Consider the following 17,618-nt stretch of genomic DNA (forward strand, 5'->3'; position numbering starts at 1 on the left):
GAGTACAGATGTTACAAAGATCTTAACAGTTTGCCCCATTGGTGGGCAGTTGTCTTCTGCCCTAGCTGAAGCCTCTTGGTGGTTTTAAGAGCAGTGTAGAGTGTCTAATAGTAATCTAGTCTGGAGGTGACAAAGATATGATGGGCATTGTGAGGAGGACTATTTTGGAAAAGCTTACATAACGCCACTTTAGAATCCAGGTGTAGTGATGGATCCATGTCAGTGAGCGATCTTAGCAAAAGTTGAGCGAGCGCCTTGACGAGATACTTCACCTGCTGCTTCCATCCTTTTCTCTAACTGCCTTGCCTACTTTATGTTGTTCCGTTAATTATGGCTGTCATGTCTCCAAAAATCACATTTGGCTTCTGTAGTTTTTTCTTTCCCCTGGAAATGGTATAGGAGGTGTGTATATGTAACTGAAATTATAATCCTCAAAATGTTAGATGCTTTACACACACACACACACACTCTCTCTCTCTCTCTATATATATAGTGGGAGCAGTAGTGACCATTATAGCAAAAATGCAATTTGCATTTATCAACTTTTTTTTTCCAATTGCTCATAACTTAGACAAACAAAACTGTTTTGTGTTGAAATCTTCCACATTTGGTCTCAGACCATAGACATTTCTTCAGAAAATTTCAGGCAAATTAATTTTGCAATGCCTCTATCAGAATATCTGGTCTTGGAAGGCCTTATGTTAAATAATTTCAAAACATCAAATTTACAGGCACTTACATTAATTTTTTTTGGATAAAATTTATTTAACTTTAATGTAGTATTTACTGTGCCTACATAAGGCGTGAATGATGACTATATCTTACTGATATGTGAAATGTTATATTTACATAGTCCACTCTCCTTATGTGTGCAAGTAAGTATCAAATGACAAACATGTTTTCACTAAATTTTCAATGGAAAACCCACAGAATATGTCCAACATATAGTCTATGGCATTCAGAAAGTGTTTTCTAGGCAATAAAAGTACATAGAAAATAATCTAAAGAAAATTGGTCATCTTTATTGCAAACAGATGTGTGTTTAATGGGGTTATCTGTGAAAGGGTGTTTACCTGGAAGAGTTCTGCCACCTCACTTATGTGGCAGCTTTCCAGTTATTAACAACATTTCTATCAGTGGTTTGTCGGTGGAGTAATACAGTCTATCAAGAAAATACACCAGATTGCAGCAGGTTAAAGTAATTTTTTGCAGCAGGCTGAGGAGTGATGACTGTAGGTCCCTACTTCTTCTTCTGTAAATGTACTTTATAACTCCAGATGACAAATCCTAGAAATATCAAACATCTCTCCCTCCCCACCTACATTGTTTTCTTTTTACACTGCTTTCTCAAATCCCACAAAAATATCTGTGATAGGGCACGTCTGCCCTGTAGCACTCTTGCTGGCTGACCAAGACCCTGCTGACCTGCTTACTCAGCTGGGGTTCAGAAATAAACCACTTCCCTACAGAGTCTTCAAACAATATTCCCCTTCTCTGTTCATTTTATTTAGGCTCTCCCTATGAAATCCCTTTTAGGGTTAGTGTCTTTGCAGTTCTCCTTAGGTGATTTTAGTCCTGGCCTTCCAGGCCCATAGATTCTCCCCTCCAGGTTTAGGAATTTCTCAGCCCTCTTTCTTTGGCTTAGTATGTTCTGTCAGTCTGCTCTCTACTTGGCACAGGAGTCCTACAGCTGCTGTATGTGTTAGCTTGGGGCATCTGGTTCCTGTCTCCAAGTTGTTGTCCCCAGGTTCTGAGGGAATATCTACAGCTCTGTTTTGTCCCATCCAACCAGAATCAGCCCTGGAATACATGCCCTGCCTACTCTACAAGGCTCCTGGTTCCATAAAGGAATAAAATCACAGGTTTCCCCCTAAATACAGACGGTTTGCCTGGGACTACTTTCTCTCTCCCCATATCTGCCTTTTGTCATTCTCCTAGATCCTTGGGTAACCTTAAAGGGTCACACCACAGGAAAGGAGTGGGGTGACCCTTAGACCCTGCATTCCTACGGGAACAAACCACTCTTATCACAACACCCAAACAAATATTTGTGTCCTTTTTTTGTAAAATCCAAGGTTATTCCTGACAGATAAAAATAATGTGGTTTGTATAGGCATTGATTTTACTTCAGAATGATGTATCTGTTCCATCTATAATGGTCATATGATCTAATCAAAATTCATCTTCTATAAAGGGTAATGCATGGAGAATTAGACTATCGTAACATTGTTTCACTTTAGAAGAAATTCAGAAGCAACAAACAATGTTACTGCACTTTCTCACTGTTTTTCAAGGTATAATATCCAGGAGCTGAGAAATAATGAAGTAACACCTGGAAAGGTAGGTGAAATGACTGCAGGTTATTTTCCTCCTGATGTGATTTTCACCTTCCAATCACATACCTAGGATTGCAAATTAATATAGTTTAGTTTGAGTTTCTTATTTCTGTTTACATACACACAATTTCAAATATTTATTAAGAATATTATGTTTGGTAAAGTATTATTTAATTTTTCTCACATTTTTGTTGAATCCTTAGTCATTTATTTTTTTTTGCTTAGTTTCTTTTTGCTTAGTTTATGTGCTCTCCTTTTCTGTGCACAACTCCCATTGATTTTTGAGAGATGTTCACTTATAGGGAAAGAAACATGTCAGTTGTGATCTGCCATGCATGTCTGAGATGAGAACTTTGTTGTCAAAGTGAAGATATTGCGGAGTAAAGTGACAAGGTGGAAGCATTGTTCTGTAATAGTTTAGAACAGCATGGTATTACCACAGAACTTTAGATAACCTCTGTCAAATACTATATCTAATATCTGAGTACACGGAACTGCACAAACCGGAGTCACTGCTGATTTTTTTTTGCAGGGGGGACGAGGACTTAAACAAATGCTTAACTTGAATGGGCTTCATTCTTGTATCAAAATTTCATCATCCCACATGTTCAGTGAACTTTACTTCATTAATGCAAACTTAATCTTGAAAATATAAACTAAGAGGATTAGTGCATTGATCTGTCAAAAGTGTGTGATAGCAATTGCTTATGTTGACAAACGTATAATAATTGATGGAATGCTCCAAACTGTTTGTAAGAGAAGATCACCAGTTGACACAGTTTAGACAATAGCATCTGTTAAATTCATTAAGTCTATATCCCTGCAATGTAATATTACACTAATAAAACACTCAAATTTCATCTTTTTTCAGCACGAAACAGGGATTACATAAAGATGACAATATAATTTTTTTTAAAAATTGCACTCATTGCATTACAAAACAAAATGAACAGCTGTGTATACCTTTCTTTTGAAGCCATGACTTATAGTATTTTATTTGTATTGCAGCAATATCCAAAAGCCCCAGCTGGGATAGGGCTGGATGTTGCAAAGGTGCTGAAGCATTAGGCAAGGTACTGAGCCGAGTTGCTCAGCATTTTTCTGGATATTGAGGGAAGCTTTTACACACAGCTAAGCACGCTAATTGAGCATTCAGGACTTATGGTTAGGGAGGGGCTATTAGCTGTGTCCTTAGGTATGATCCTAGCGAAGGAAAGACGGTTCTTAGCAGTTACTTGGTATATAAAAGTTGCGTTAGGTGCCAGCCTGGAGTAACTCCTTAGGTATGTATGGTCAGTGGCAGGACTTAGCCGTTCTGGCGAGCATAAGCAAAGAACTGTATAGGATCCATTCGAGGCTCTAGCCATTGCAGTGACTCCATAAATGTACACTAGCATGCCCAGCTGTTAGTCAGGCCCCATCTTTCCAGTGCAATCATGGCCAGGTAGTCCTGACAAATTATAAAACCTACAATGGCTGCCGTAATGAATAAATAACATGCTGTCAGTCAGCTATTTGTCAGAGATATGCAATGAATTCCATTTTAAAAAACATCCACCAAGCAGCTAGTAAATTTTGCTTTTCGAACACCTGGTGTGTGCCAGGAAAGAAGACAATCTATTCTAGAAAACTCAGCTCTGTCACATATTCCTTTCTGCAAAATACAGATCAATAATTCCTGTTTTCCACAGTCAGGGGATTCTACAAGTTTGGGCAAAAAATACAAAAAACTTGTGAGAGTTTGAAATCATCGGCACTGATAATGGTGGGAACTCTTGTGCTAAAGGACTTGAAGAAGTTGTTTTCCAACACTGATGGAAGACAGCAAGAGAAATATTTAAGCCCCAGTTGAAGTGCACTGTTCTTTTTTTTTTTTTTTAAACCAGAGCTGTTCAGTCTGAGGTCTGGTTGTAATTCCTGCTGCTTTACCTATTTGATATCGAGTGCTTTTGCTTTTGAAAGCTGTGTATTTTCCATGCGTCTTTGATATGTTTCCGGAAGTGTAGTTGAGGGAAAAGGTTTGACTTATGCCATAGGAGTGCCGCCAGGGATCATAACGGGGAGGGTAATAAAGTATTTCTGATTACTATGGTGGAATAAAGTAGCTGATTGGTTGGGTAGCCTGCTGGATCCTTGTTGGCTTTTATCTCATCAGAGCCTCCAGCATGTATGGCCCATCCTAGAGACTGCTCTAGTGGGAAATGCCTTTGTTGCAGCTCAAAATATGTTATGCCAAATTGGACTGAGGTTTTACTGGACCATGCGCGTGTAGTGTTTGTTGAGTTTTGCTAGGATGCTTGTATTGGTATGATTACATTTTATAATTGTTCAATGTATTTTCTTTCTAAGATAACTTGTGGTGTTTGGAATGTATTTTACTACGAGTGATTCCAGATATTTGTGTCACATACACTCTCTTCATGGGAGAGTTTAGTTTTTGTAGCTATAAATGCAGGCTCCCGTTACATTATAGATTTGTGTAACTAGTGGAATGGGATGTTTAAAGCTCAGACTTTTTGCCAGTAAGCAGGGAATGGCCACTGAGATACCTCCAGGCAGAGTACCCAAAAGATGCAATTTCTATTTTGTAATTTGTCCTTGCAAGAAACAGTCAGGCATCCTGTAAGGGTGTAGCTTGATGACTAAAGAAAGCCTGCACTAACCTTGTAATCAAGTCAAGGGAAACAAGTACAGTGACTCCTTGCTTCATGCTGTAGTTTATGTTCCTGAAAAATGCTACTTTAAGCGAAATGATGTTAAGGGAATCCAATTTCCCCAAAAGAATTAATGTAAATGGGGGGGGTAGGTTCCAGGACAATTTTTTTGGCCAGACAAAAGACATCTCCACACACACACATACACAAACAGACACTAAGTTTTAAACAAACAATTTAATACTGTACATAGCAATGATCATTGTAAAGCTTGGTTGAGGTAGTAGAGTCAGAAGGTGGAAGAGGGTAGTATATTTCCCAGGGAATGCCGTACTGCTAAATGATTGAGCACTCAGCTGAGTCCTCAAGGGTTAATACATTGTTGTTCATGTAGCCTCACACTCTGCAAGGCAGCGCAAATGGAGGGAGGGGAGACAGCATGGCAGACAGAAACAGAGACACACACGGTGAGAGAGACAGAGATGCACATTGCCCCTTTAAGTAAGCTGACGCCATTGTAAGTACATTGCCTTTTTAAGTAGATTAGCTAATTGAGACAGCAGCTGCAGTCAGCAAGCTCCCTCAGTCCTGAGCCCTGTAGTGTTATCCCCGCCCCCATGGAGATGGGGTACAGGAGCGGGGGAAAGGAGGACACCCTGACATTAGCACTTCTTTTCCCCCTCCTCTGCACAGCAAGCAGAAGGCTTCCCAGAACAGCTCCAAGGCAGAGGGCAGGAGCAGCACACGGCAGTGACCCTGCAATTGATAGCCTGCTGGGCGGCTGCTGCACAGGGAACTTAGGGGAGTTGGGAGCTGACGGGGGACTTCCGGTCCACCCTGATTCCAAGCCTCCACCAGCCAGTTGCAACAGGCTGCTCTTCCTGCAAGCAATGGGCAAAGCAGGCGGCTGCCAAACAACTTTATAAGGGAGCATTGCACAACTTTAAATGAGCATGTTCCCTAATTGATCAGCAATGTAACAACAAAACACCATTAACTGGGACGACTTTAACTGAGGATTCAGAGTAGCAGCCGTGTTAGTCTGTATTCGCAAAAAGAAAAGGAGTACTTGTGGCACCTTAGAGACTAACAAATTTATTAGAGCATAAGCTTTCGTGAGCTACAGCTCACTTCATCGGATGCATTTGGTGGAAAAAACAGAGGAGAGATTTATATACACACACACAGAGAACATGAAACAATGGGTTTATCATACACACTGTAAGGAGAGTGATCACTTAAGATAAGCCATCACCAACAGCAGGGGGGGGAAGGAGGAAAACCTTTCATGGTGACAAGCAGGTAGGCTAATTCCAGCAGTTAACAAGAACACCATACAAAGCAAAGCTGCAGCGATTAGCAAAAGATCTTCTAAAGCAGTTCCAAGTAAAGAATATCAGAGGAACAGTGGGGGGTGGGGTGGGAGGGAGAAATACCATGGGGAAATAGTTTTACTTTGTGTAATGACTCATCCATTCCCAGTCTCTATTCAAGCCTAAGTTAATTGTATCCAGTTTGCAAATTAATTCCAATTCAGCAGTCTCTCGTTGGAGTCTGTTTTTGAAGCTTTTTTGTTGAAGTATAGCCACTCTTAGGTCTGTGATCGAGTGACCAGAGAGATTGAAGTGTTCTCCAACTGGTTTTTGAATGTTATAATTCTTGACGTCTGATTTGTGTCCATTCATTCTTTTACGTAGAGACTGTCCAGTTTGGCCAATGTACATGGCAGAGGGGCATTGCTGGCACATGATGGCATATATCACATTGGTAGATGCGCAGGTGAACGAGCCTCTGATAGCGTGGCTGATGTGATTAGGCCCTATGATGGTATCCCCTGAATAGATATGTGGACAGAGTTGGCAACGGGCTTTGTTGCAAGGATAGGTTCCTGGGTTAGTGGTTCTGTTGTGTGGTGTGTGGTTGCTGGTGAGTATTTGCTTCAGATTGGGGGGCTGTCTGTAAGCAAGGACTGGTCTGTCTCCCAAGATCTGAGAGAGCGATGGCTCGTCCTTCAGGATAGGTTGTAGATCCTTGATGATGCGTTGGAGGGGTTTTAGTTGGGGGCTGAAGGTGATGGCTAGTGGCGTTCTGTTGTTTTCTTTGTTGGGCCTGTCCTGTAGTAGGTGACTTCTGGGTACTCTTCTGGCTCTGTCAATCTGTTTCTTCACTTCAGCAGGTGGGTACTGTAGTTGTAGGAATGCATGATAGAGATCTTGTAGGTGTTTGTCTCTGTCTGAGGGGTTGGAGCAAATGCGGTTATATCGTAGCGCTTGGCTGTAGACAATGGATCGAGTGGTATGATCTGGATGAAAGCTAGAGGTATGTAGGTAGGAATAGCGGTCAGTAGGTTTCCGATATAGGGTGGTGTTTATGTGACCATCGCTTATTAGCACCGTAGTGTCCAGGAAGTGGATCTCTTGTGTGGACTGGTCCAGGCTGAGGTTGATGGTGGGATGGAAATTGTTGAAATCATGGTGGAATTCCTCAAGAGCTTCTTTTCCATGGGTCCAGATGATGAAGATGTCATCAATGTAGCGCAAGTAGAGATATGCCATCATGTGCCAGCAATGCCCCTCTGCCATGTACATTGGCCAAACTGGACAGTCTCTACGTAAAAGAATGAATGGACACAAATCAGACGTCAAGAATTATAACATTCAAAAACCAGTTGGAGAACACTTCAATCTCTCTGGTCACTCGATCACAGACCTAAGAGTGGCTATACTTCAACAAAAAAGCTTCAAAAACAGACTCCAACGAGAGACTGCTGAATTGGAATTAATTTGCAAACTGGATACAATTAACTTAGGCTTGAATAGAGACTGGGAATGGATGAGTCATTACACAAAGTAAAACTATTTCCCCATGGTATTTCTCCCTCCCACCCCACCCCCCACTGTTCCTCTGATATTCTTTACTTGGAACTGCTTTAGAAGATCTTTTGCTAATCGCTGCAGCTTTGCTTTGTATGGTGTTCTTGTTAACTGCTGGAATTAGCCTACCTGCTTGTCACCATGAAAGGTTTTCCTCCTTCCCCCCCCTGCTGTTGGTGATGGCTTATCTTAAGTGATCACTCTCCTTACAGTGTGTATGATAAACCCATTGTTTCATGTTCTCTGTGTGTGTGTATATAAATCTCTCCTCTGTTTTTTCCACCAAATGCATCCGATGAAGTGAGCTGTAGCTCACGAAAGCTTATGCTCTAATAAATTTGTTAGTCTCTAAGGTGCCACAAGTACTCCTTTTCTTTTAACTGAGGAGTTACTGTAGTGAAGCTTTTAGTGAAATCTTCTGCCACTTCACTAGCACTGCCATCAACCGCAGATCTGTATACAGTCAGAGCGAGGCGGTTTTGTTTTACTACAGCTTGCAGGATTTAGAGGTAAACTAAGCACTCAGTTGAGCATACAGAAGAGTTCCTCCCTTTGCAGGATCAATCTGATGCAATTTCTTGATCTATAAAATAGGGATGGTAATACCTATTTCATAGGCCTGTAGAGGCTAAATTCATGCATGTCTGTCTATAATAGTATTTCTTTAAAACGAAACAACAACAGTGAGCATATTTATGTCAGTTACCGCAGAAGTTCTGTCTCAGACTTTAGGCCTGCAGTGGTTTGAGGTGACCATTAATGCTTTACTAGACTTAAAATAATTTTTTTGTTTCCTGGAAGGGGAAATGGTTCCTAGACACTGATATATTAGAGCAGAGATAGCTGTTCCATAGTTAAGGCTGAAGCTGACTTCCCTTCAGAAACTTAATTTTCAACCTCACTCAAACTTCCCCAAAAATAAACCACCACCTCTGACATTTCACCATGTTAAACTTCATGTATGTAACACTTATAGATACCAAATGTTAAGCACTTAGTTTTCAATGTGGGCAAAACCTTGTCCATCCATCTTGGACTACTCTCATGACCTGCCCAGGAATAACTCCCTATCATGCTATTTTGGGGTTACTCAACATGTCTGGGGTGAATCACTGCCACCTGCTCACAGTGGGATGGAGCCCTGTCTTGTGCCCATGACAGGAAACACTCATCAGTAGAGCCCTGTGCAGATACAGAATTTGTCTCCACATCTGATCTGCAAAATACGGTCCATGGATATCCGTGTCCACAGATGCAGATACAAAGCAGATATCAGCAGATTAGCATGGCTCTATCCATCAGCTGCTTGGTAATACAGGCACTCTACTTGGAGGTCCACCAGCCCTGCTCTTTTCCAGTGCGGGCTAGCAATTTACATACCCCAGTTTGTTATACTCAGGCTTGCAGTCCTCTATCTTCTGAACACCCACAATGCACACTGATCCACTGCCTTTGTGGAGAGAGTGCATCACAGTTCACTGACTTCACCTCAGGTCAACACTCTCCTCACCATAAGGTGCATGGATGGGTTTATAGTAACACAAAATTGAACAGTCTGAGGTAAAGGATTCAAATAAAAGCAAGTATAAAGAGTTTGGAAACCATAATGTTACAGGTAAGAGAAAAACATAAGAAGCAATCTATAGCCAATAATTAACAGATTACTTTCTTGTCTAATAAGGTATTTCTCACCCAAAGGTTGGTTTTTGCAGCTCTTGACCAGTCCAAAAAGGTCGTATCCGCTTTTCATGAGACACTCAGGCTGGCTGAGAGTCCCCTCTTGTAGCGGCTAACCACATGCCCAATCTTCTACTCTTATGCAATCCTAGGCTATTGTCTTTTAGCCCCCGGAGCCTCCTCTCTAATGAGAACTCTTGGGTTGTTTTGTCTCTTAAATCTCCTTCCCTCAACTGTTGCACAGAGTAAACATAAGATGTCTCCATGGATGTCTGTTGTTCGTGTGGATTGGGTCAGCTGTTCATGGAATAGACTTCAATCCCCACAAATTTGCAACACAATATCCTATGTGCTACCTATCTCTAAAATTGTTTTCCACAATCTCACAATAACCATGACAATCAGCTAAATTGGGGTGGGCAAACTTTTTGGCCCGAGGGCCACATCAGGGTTGCGAAACGGTATGGAGTGCCGGGTAGGGAAGGCTGTGCCTCCACGAATTGGCTGGCCCCTACCCCCTCCCACTTCCCGCCCCCTGACTGCCCCCTTCAAAACCCCTGACCCATCCAACCCCCCCGCTCCTTGTACCCTGACCACCCCCTCCTGGGACCCCCCGCCCCCAACCCCCCCCCGGGACCCCATCCCCCATCCAACCCTCTCTGTCCCCTGACTGACTGTCCTGACCCCTATCCACATCCACACCCATGCCCCCTGACAGGCCCCCTGGGACCCTCGACCCATCCAACCCCCACTTCTTTTCCCCTGACTGCCCTGACCCCTATCCCCACCCCCCATCCAACCTTCCCTGTTCCCTGTCCCCGCCCATCCCAGGACCTCCCGACCCCCAGGATCCCACCCTATCCAACCCCCACTGCTCCCTGTCTCCTGACTGCCCCCCCCGGAATGTCCACCCCATCCAACTGCTCCCCAGGACCTCCTGCCGCTTATCCAATTCCTCCACCCCCCCGGTTACCATGCTGCTCAGAGTGGCAGGACAGGCTTATTGGAAAGCCCAGGAGGTGGGCAGGTGCAAGCCATGCTGCCCGTGTGGTGGCGTACTTGCAGGGGAGAGGGTACAGTGGAGGAGGGGCTGGGGGCTAGCCTCCCAGGCGGCGAGCTGAGGGGCTGAGCAGGACAGTCCCGTGGGCCATAGTTTGCCTACCTCTGAGCTAGATCTTAGCATTTGGCAGAGACCACACACAACCTGTGCTAGTGTAATAATGAGAAAATGTTCAGACACAGATATCCTTGCCTGGGTATGTCTAGTACACTCTCTGCACCACATCCCCTAGACCTGCACACTGCCCGTGGGCTTGTTATGAAGTCTGCAGAAGGGGGAGTCCCATTTGCATGGGCCCCATAAGATATGTTGGCATAGGACTCCTCTCCTGCAGACCTTTTAAATATCAATCTGATTGAAATAAGGGACTTTCTATTTCCCAGGGTTTTGGTTTGAAACATGAACATGTTCAGCATTTCAGGTGCATGGCAGTATGGGAAATTGACCACATAGAGCAGTAGGTCAAGACACAAAGTTTCATCTTCATAGAACAGAATTACAAAAGGAGAAAAGTTACCTCATCCCACAGCACGATGTCCTGTGTTACAGGTAAGGAGATGGCCAAAAGCTTATCCTTCATAAGCATGGGCTAGTTTTGGATAGGAACAGGATTGTATCCAGGAAGAGCAGGATGTTCTAACACACGTCAGAAAACATGGCTTGGCTGCTTTCTTTCATACTTGAGGAGCATCTGCCCTTAAAAATCTGAAATTAGTTGAAAAACAAATTTTGTGGGTTTTTTCATTTTAATTTGATTGAACAAGTGGGGAACAGGGTTGTTCAACCACCACAATAAGAGTAAAAAGTCTGGGTTGTGTAACAAACTATGCTGTTGACTGGCTGTGTGACCTTGAGCAAGTCATCTAACCTCTTTGTCTCAGTTTTGCCTTCTGTGGAATTGGGACAATTAATGCCTACCACTGTAAACTGCTTTGAGAGCTATGGAGGAAAAGTGATCAATAACTTTGTTTAATAAATGTTTTTCTCTTGCATATCTTGCTGCTGCAGAAATCCCTTTAAAACAAACACTTTCAAGAATCACAGGTTTCAGAGTAGCAGCCATGTTAGTCTGTATCCGCAAAAAGAAAAGGAGGACTTGTGGCACCTTACTCTCTAAGATGCCACAAGTCCTTCTTTTCTTTTTACTTTCAAGAATGATTTTTTTCTCTATACAAAAAAGCAGAGCTGCTTTCACATAGGTGTTAAGGTTCCCAGGTTGTGTTAAGCAATAGCTAGCATCAAACCACTTTCTGTTGTGAGGAAATTTTATCTCCTGGACAATGCACCCTTCCCTTTGAGGGTGGTGAACTCCACTTGTGGAGACAATGGACAAAAATGATTGTGCGCAGCTGTCAAAAGGAATTTGAAAACTGAAACTAGGATTGCTATCCATTATTTCTATGACTGTGGCATTTTAAAATCACCGATATCTGTTCAGGCAGTACCCAGCTTCAATATATAAAATAATAAGGGAATGGTTATTTTTTTTTAAAATGGGAGATATTTATGCATGGAGCCAAGGTACTTTTATATGATGCTTCAATAGGCTGTTACATCTTGGCTATGACCTTGCACATTACCTTTGGCTGCAATACTTATCTTTGTCTGCTCTTCTGTTTTGAAGGGAATTTTTATTCCAGGAATTGGCTAGAATCCACTTTAAGGATTATTGATCATAATGGAGTTTATTTAGGTTAGAACAAACGTACATAAAGGCATGTTTATAAGATGTTCCTGTAGTTTATGGTCTGTAGATCATACCTTTCTTTTATCTGCCTCCTTTTCTAAACTCTTGTCTCAACTTGCTTTCCACCTCGAATAAATTCTGAGGATGCATTGACCCCCAAGTCTGCAGGAGGGTGAATAGCAACTGGCAAACAACATTTATTTTAAAAGGAGTTAAACCACATTAGCTAAAATGTGAGAGATTTGGAGCCTATTCAGAAATGTCTCTTGAACAAATCAGTGCCAAGGTCAGATGAGTTCATTCAAGCATTTTTTTTTGTCAAAGAACATGAAAAGACAAGTTATTCCTCTCCCCCTCGCTTATTGTCTCTCAATTCCTATAAGAGATCTCTCTAATTTCACTGTTAGATAAGGCTGTATAATTTTATTTGGGGTTTAAAGAAATCTGACATGCTGTGACTAATTCCAACCCTCAAGTCCTGGAATTTGTTTTTTAACAAGAAAACTAGTTTTGTGGCGGAAAATTTAAGTGATTGTTCACCAGAACCAGGTCTCACAAGGATAGGTCTTCCTTGACCTGGTAAACACAAAGGAGGCACCACCAACAAATTCTACTCAGTAAAACTGGTATAAAGCTGTAATAACTCCATTGACACCCACTATCTGGGGTTATACCAATGTTTTTTACAGCATTGTAATGGAGAACAGAATTTCAAAATTTGCCTATTTAACCTTAATGTGATGAGGAAAAACTTGGGAGTCTGAACGTTGGGGCTAATGACATTTCAGAATATTCATGGAAGTCGATAGTAGGCCTATCGTAGAGAGAAAGGGATATGTGTCTGGGGAAAGAGAAACGTTACACACACACACACACACAATTGTGTTCCGTTGTTGCCTTGTTTCTCCTTATTTGCCTTGTTTCTCCTTATTTCCTTTTCTTCGTCTTTCCTTTACTTTATATTCTTCTGTCTTCCTTTCCTCACTCTAACCTAGGGTTTGTTTTCAAAACAGGGATTTATACTTCGGGGAGTATCACCCATTAAGATTTGACATTTGAGATCATGTATCCTCTTAGGTGATGACACAGAAGGCGTGAGAGACCCTTGTATCAGAAAGTTGTACTTCCCTCTTGCTTTAACTAGGGCTTCTGTCATCTGGCACTAGTGACTCCAGCTATGTGGAGTCATCCCTACTCTTTGTGGCTTCTCTTTTGACATCAACACCCCCCCCCCCCCTCCGCATACACTGTTTCTGCCTGTGTCTCAGGCTTTCTAAAAAAAATATGGAGGAATTGTCATCTTGAGCTGATCTATTGATAACTCAGATTTTATCTTGGCCCACTCTGTTGACAGCTTGGTTTGTGGATGACCTAAATAAACTGCTGGTGGAGTTAATCAGATTTTGGTTACTGACTTTGATGCTAAGAGGTTCAAAGTGTCTTAGTCCTTCTGCTGTCACTATCAGAAGTCCTCAGCCTGCCAATATCACATTTACAAAGGACTTGGATTTTCTCCCAGGAGAAATGGGAATTAGATGTTAATGACTAGATTAAACCCTGCAACTGAATGTGTGTTGCAAAGATTGAAGTCCTTGCTCTCCACTGTGGGAAAATTCCCAGATTTAGCATACACACCAGTGCTAACCTCTGTGAACATATAGGAAAAGGGCAATGGTACCCATCTCTTTCTCAGAAGTGACCAGAGCTGGCTGAGTGCAGTGGGAAATGTATGTTGCAGCTGTTACATGGTGGCAGAGTCAGCCCTCCCTCTGTGTTCCTGGATGATATCATGCTTGCCTGAAGCTCAGTGCCTCAGTCAGCTCTTCTGAGATGATGCAAATTAGCACCTCTCACAAATTGCCTAACATTCTCTCCCTGTTAATGAGGTGTAATTCAGCCTGTCCAGTGTGTGTGTGTGCGTGCGCATGTGCATGTATTGTCAGTGTTTTCCTATGAAACTTTTCTTGTAGCATCCTCTTATAACTTGTTGAATTGCTGCCAAGAATGTGTGCAATGAGTGTCTTGAACTTCACCATAGATCAATTACACATTTTTAAAATATAGACATTAGAAATTGCTATGTTCTTGTTTTGGGTTTGCTTTTTAGTTTCTTTCCCAAAGAACCTGGTTAACATTTGAACAGATCTAAGAATTTGGAGCCTATTCATGTTCTGTAGAAGAGGTTTTGTATTAAAGAAGGGGAAGAATTATTGAGGTTACTTCAAGGGAGAATAAGCAGGATAACATTAAAAGAAAAAATTGTGGCTGAAATTATGAGAATCTTCTGACAGTGGTGTATTAGACTGCGGAATAGGCTTCCAAAAGAAGTCAAGGTCTTGGTTTTTGAAAAGCATTTGGAGCCCCCCCCCGCCCAAAAAAAAAGCAAGCCAGAAAATGTACAATATGGGACAATCCAATGTCCTTTTAATCTATTAACTGATGTCCCCCTCATCACTATAACAATATCCAATGCCTTGTAATCATGAATTTTATCCTAACAAGGCCTGTGAAATACAGAAATGCTTCTCCCTGCCTTGCACATGGAGACGTGAGGAGTGAGTAGATTAAGTGACATGCTCGAGGTTACACAGGAAGTTGGTGGCTGATCTGAGAACTCACTTCTAGGTCTCAGGATTCCTAGTGTACTGGAAAGGACACTGGACCAGCCTTCCTGCATTGTCTAAAGTTCTAATAAGCCTCATGCGCCCCTGACTTTTGCTTATTCCTCTTAACAGCTACAGAGTAACTAAAGTACTCTGTAACTTAAATGTTGTTGAAGCAAAGTGGATTAAATATAATTGAGATTCATACTATTACAATTCTAACTTAAATATTCAAGATCAGTGAAATTCAGAGAGCTGTCCCTCTCCTAGTCCCTTTTATGTACACTGGCTTTCAGTTCTTAGGCCTCTTGACTTGAGGACGAAATTCCCTGCTTTTACCTACGCATGAGAAGAATTAAGGATGGCATGGCATTATTTTGAGATAACGCAGGGCTCACATAAAGCATCTGTAACTATAGGCTAACATTTTCCAAAGTGCTCAAGTAACATTTTCAAAAGTGACATAAGCTATCTCTACATGAGGGGGGCGAGTCCCCCTGCTTGCGTACGCATAAGCTAGCTCTCATAGAGCTACTGCAGCTATAAGGAGCAGCAGTGCAGCCGTGGTAGCGCAGGTAACAGCAGTAGAGGCATAGCTGACCCGTGTTGAGCACAAACCTGGCTGAAACCAGTGGGATACATACTCGGCACAGCTCAGCCATAGCTATTGTGGCTATGCTGCTATTTATACTCAGGCTAGCTCAATGAGCTATGTGTACACAGGCAAGGGGATCACACCCTAGTGTTGCGTTGTAGACATGGTTTTACTGACTGAAGGGCCTAAGCCTCCTTGTCATTTTATTGACTACCAATGTGCAAAAGCACACTGGGAACACAGCAGTATCTCCATGCTATGGTGATGGGTGTTCTATTAATATAATAAGTAGGTAGGGAGAAAATGCCAAGAACATCAATGGAAGGCTTCCAATTTCTAACAGAAGTATTGACAAAATGTACCAGACTGTAGTGCAGTCTGCAAGGTGGGCTGTGGCAATATGAGGGTTGATATTGTCGCTCCTTTGGGCCAGAGGGAATAGCTAATATTTGGGGCCCGGTCAGGTTGTTTCTGTTTAGGAGGAGAAACTGATGATATGGGCCAGGTATTTCTTTGGGGCAGTTCTGTTTATTTTGAAACAATGTACACAAAGTCCTATTTCCCTGAATGCAGGAGGCAGATTACTTTTTCAGAAATCCAGTCCTACCTTTCTACCAAGTATAGTGCCCCAAAGAAGCTCTTTCTGTTGTCTTCCTCATGAAGCCATACCCATAACTGCTTCCCTTGCTTTTTGCTTGCATTATGTCCTACACATACAGGTGCATACGGTTGCAAAAATAATTGGGCATGTTTAACCTAGAGAAGGGTCAGGGGGACTTAAGTCTTCAAATATGTTAAGGGCTGTTCCAAAGAGAACTTGGATCAACTGTTTTCCATGTGCACTGGGGATAGGATAAGAAGTCATCAGTTTAATGTGCGGCAGGAGTGATTCAGGTTGGATATTAGGAAAAAGTTTCTAACTATAAGGGTAGTTAAGCTCTGGAATAGACTTCCAAGGGAGACTTTGGAATCCACATCATTGGGGGTTGCACAGAACAGGTTAAACAAACACCTGTGAGGAATGGTCTATGTATATACTTAATGCTGCCTCTGTGGGGCGGGGGAGGGGGATACACATTAGATGACCTCTTGAGGTTCCTTCCAGCCCAGCCTTTCTTTGAGTCAATCCCTTAGCCCCTGTGCTTCCAACCAGTCTGAGGTAAATTCCTCAGCCCGCATAGATAAACTTCTGGTCAACCTTGCTTTGGGTAGTGGCTTCCTATTGTTTCCTAAACTATGTATAAGGGTATTTATTTGCTGCTTCTGTTCAGCCTGAAAGAAGATTGGTTAGCACACCCATCTGCTTCAGAGATCTGTAATTCTTTATAGATCCAAGACCCACTAATACTTTCCAGCATAATATGGAGAGGCTGTGGGAAAAGGAGTGCACTAGGGATGGATAATCTGATGAGCAACTTGAAGTTCTCACAGCCCCTTACTTTTTGGGCCCACAAAACTCAGCTGAGTTTAGAAAAAACAAGCAAACAACTTTTCTCCTTCTAATTTAAATTTGGATTAGAAAGATCCAAATAAAAATCATACTGTTCTAAGAAATATGGCAAGATGAGGATAAATACAAATACAACTGTCTCTGAACATCAGTTTATTCTTGTAAAATACCAATATGCCCTAATAATTGTATGGTTACAGGTTGGTTATATTATAGGATGGAATTAAGGGTTTTTTAAATGCCTTAGTTATGCCTTTCTGCACTAACATGTTGGCAATTCTTTTAAGTTTAATCTTAACTCTGAATTTCTGTTCGTAATGCTTATTTTGGGGGTGATTAACAGCATTCCTGTGATGTTTTTACCTTAAATTACAGAAATGTACTCAACACTAACTCTATTTTGAAGTAGCTTTTGATTTGAGGTAACTAGTGTTTGATATTTTAAAAAATAAGGTGTGTAAAAATAGACTCCTAGGTAAATATTTAAGTACTTAAATAAGTGGTCTAATTTTTCCAAAGCACTGTGTGTCCTGCAGGTCTCAAATGAGGTCAACTTAGGTGCCTAAATATGGACTCGAATGACTATTTTTCAAAATCTTACTCATGGTATTTACATATGTATTCCCTTTTTGTAGCTTCTCAAGTGGATTGAATATGATACTTTGCCTCCAATACAGAAGTTA

This window comes from Dermochelys coriacea, chromosome 4, assembly GCF_009764565.3.
Source record: "Dermochelys coriacea isolate rDerCor1 chromosome 4, rDerCor1.pri.v4, whole genome shotgun sequence".
In the NCBI taxonomy this organism is placed as follows: Eukaryota; Metazoa; Chordata; order Testudines; family Dermochelyidae; genus Dermochelys; species Dermochelys coriacea.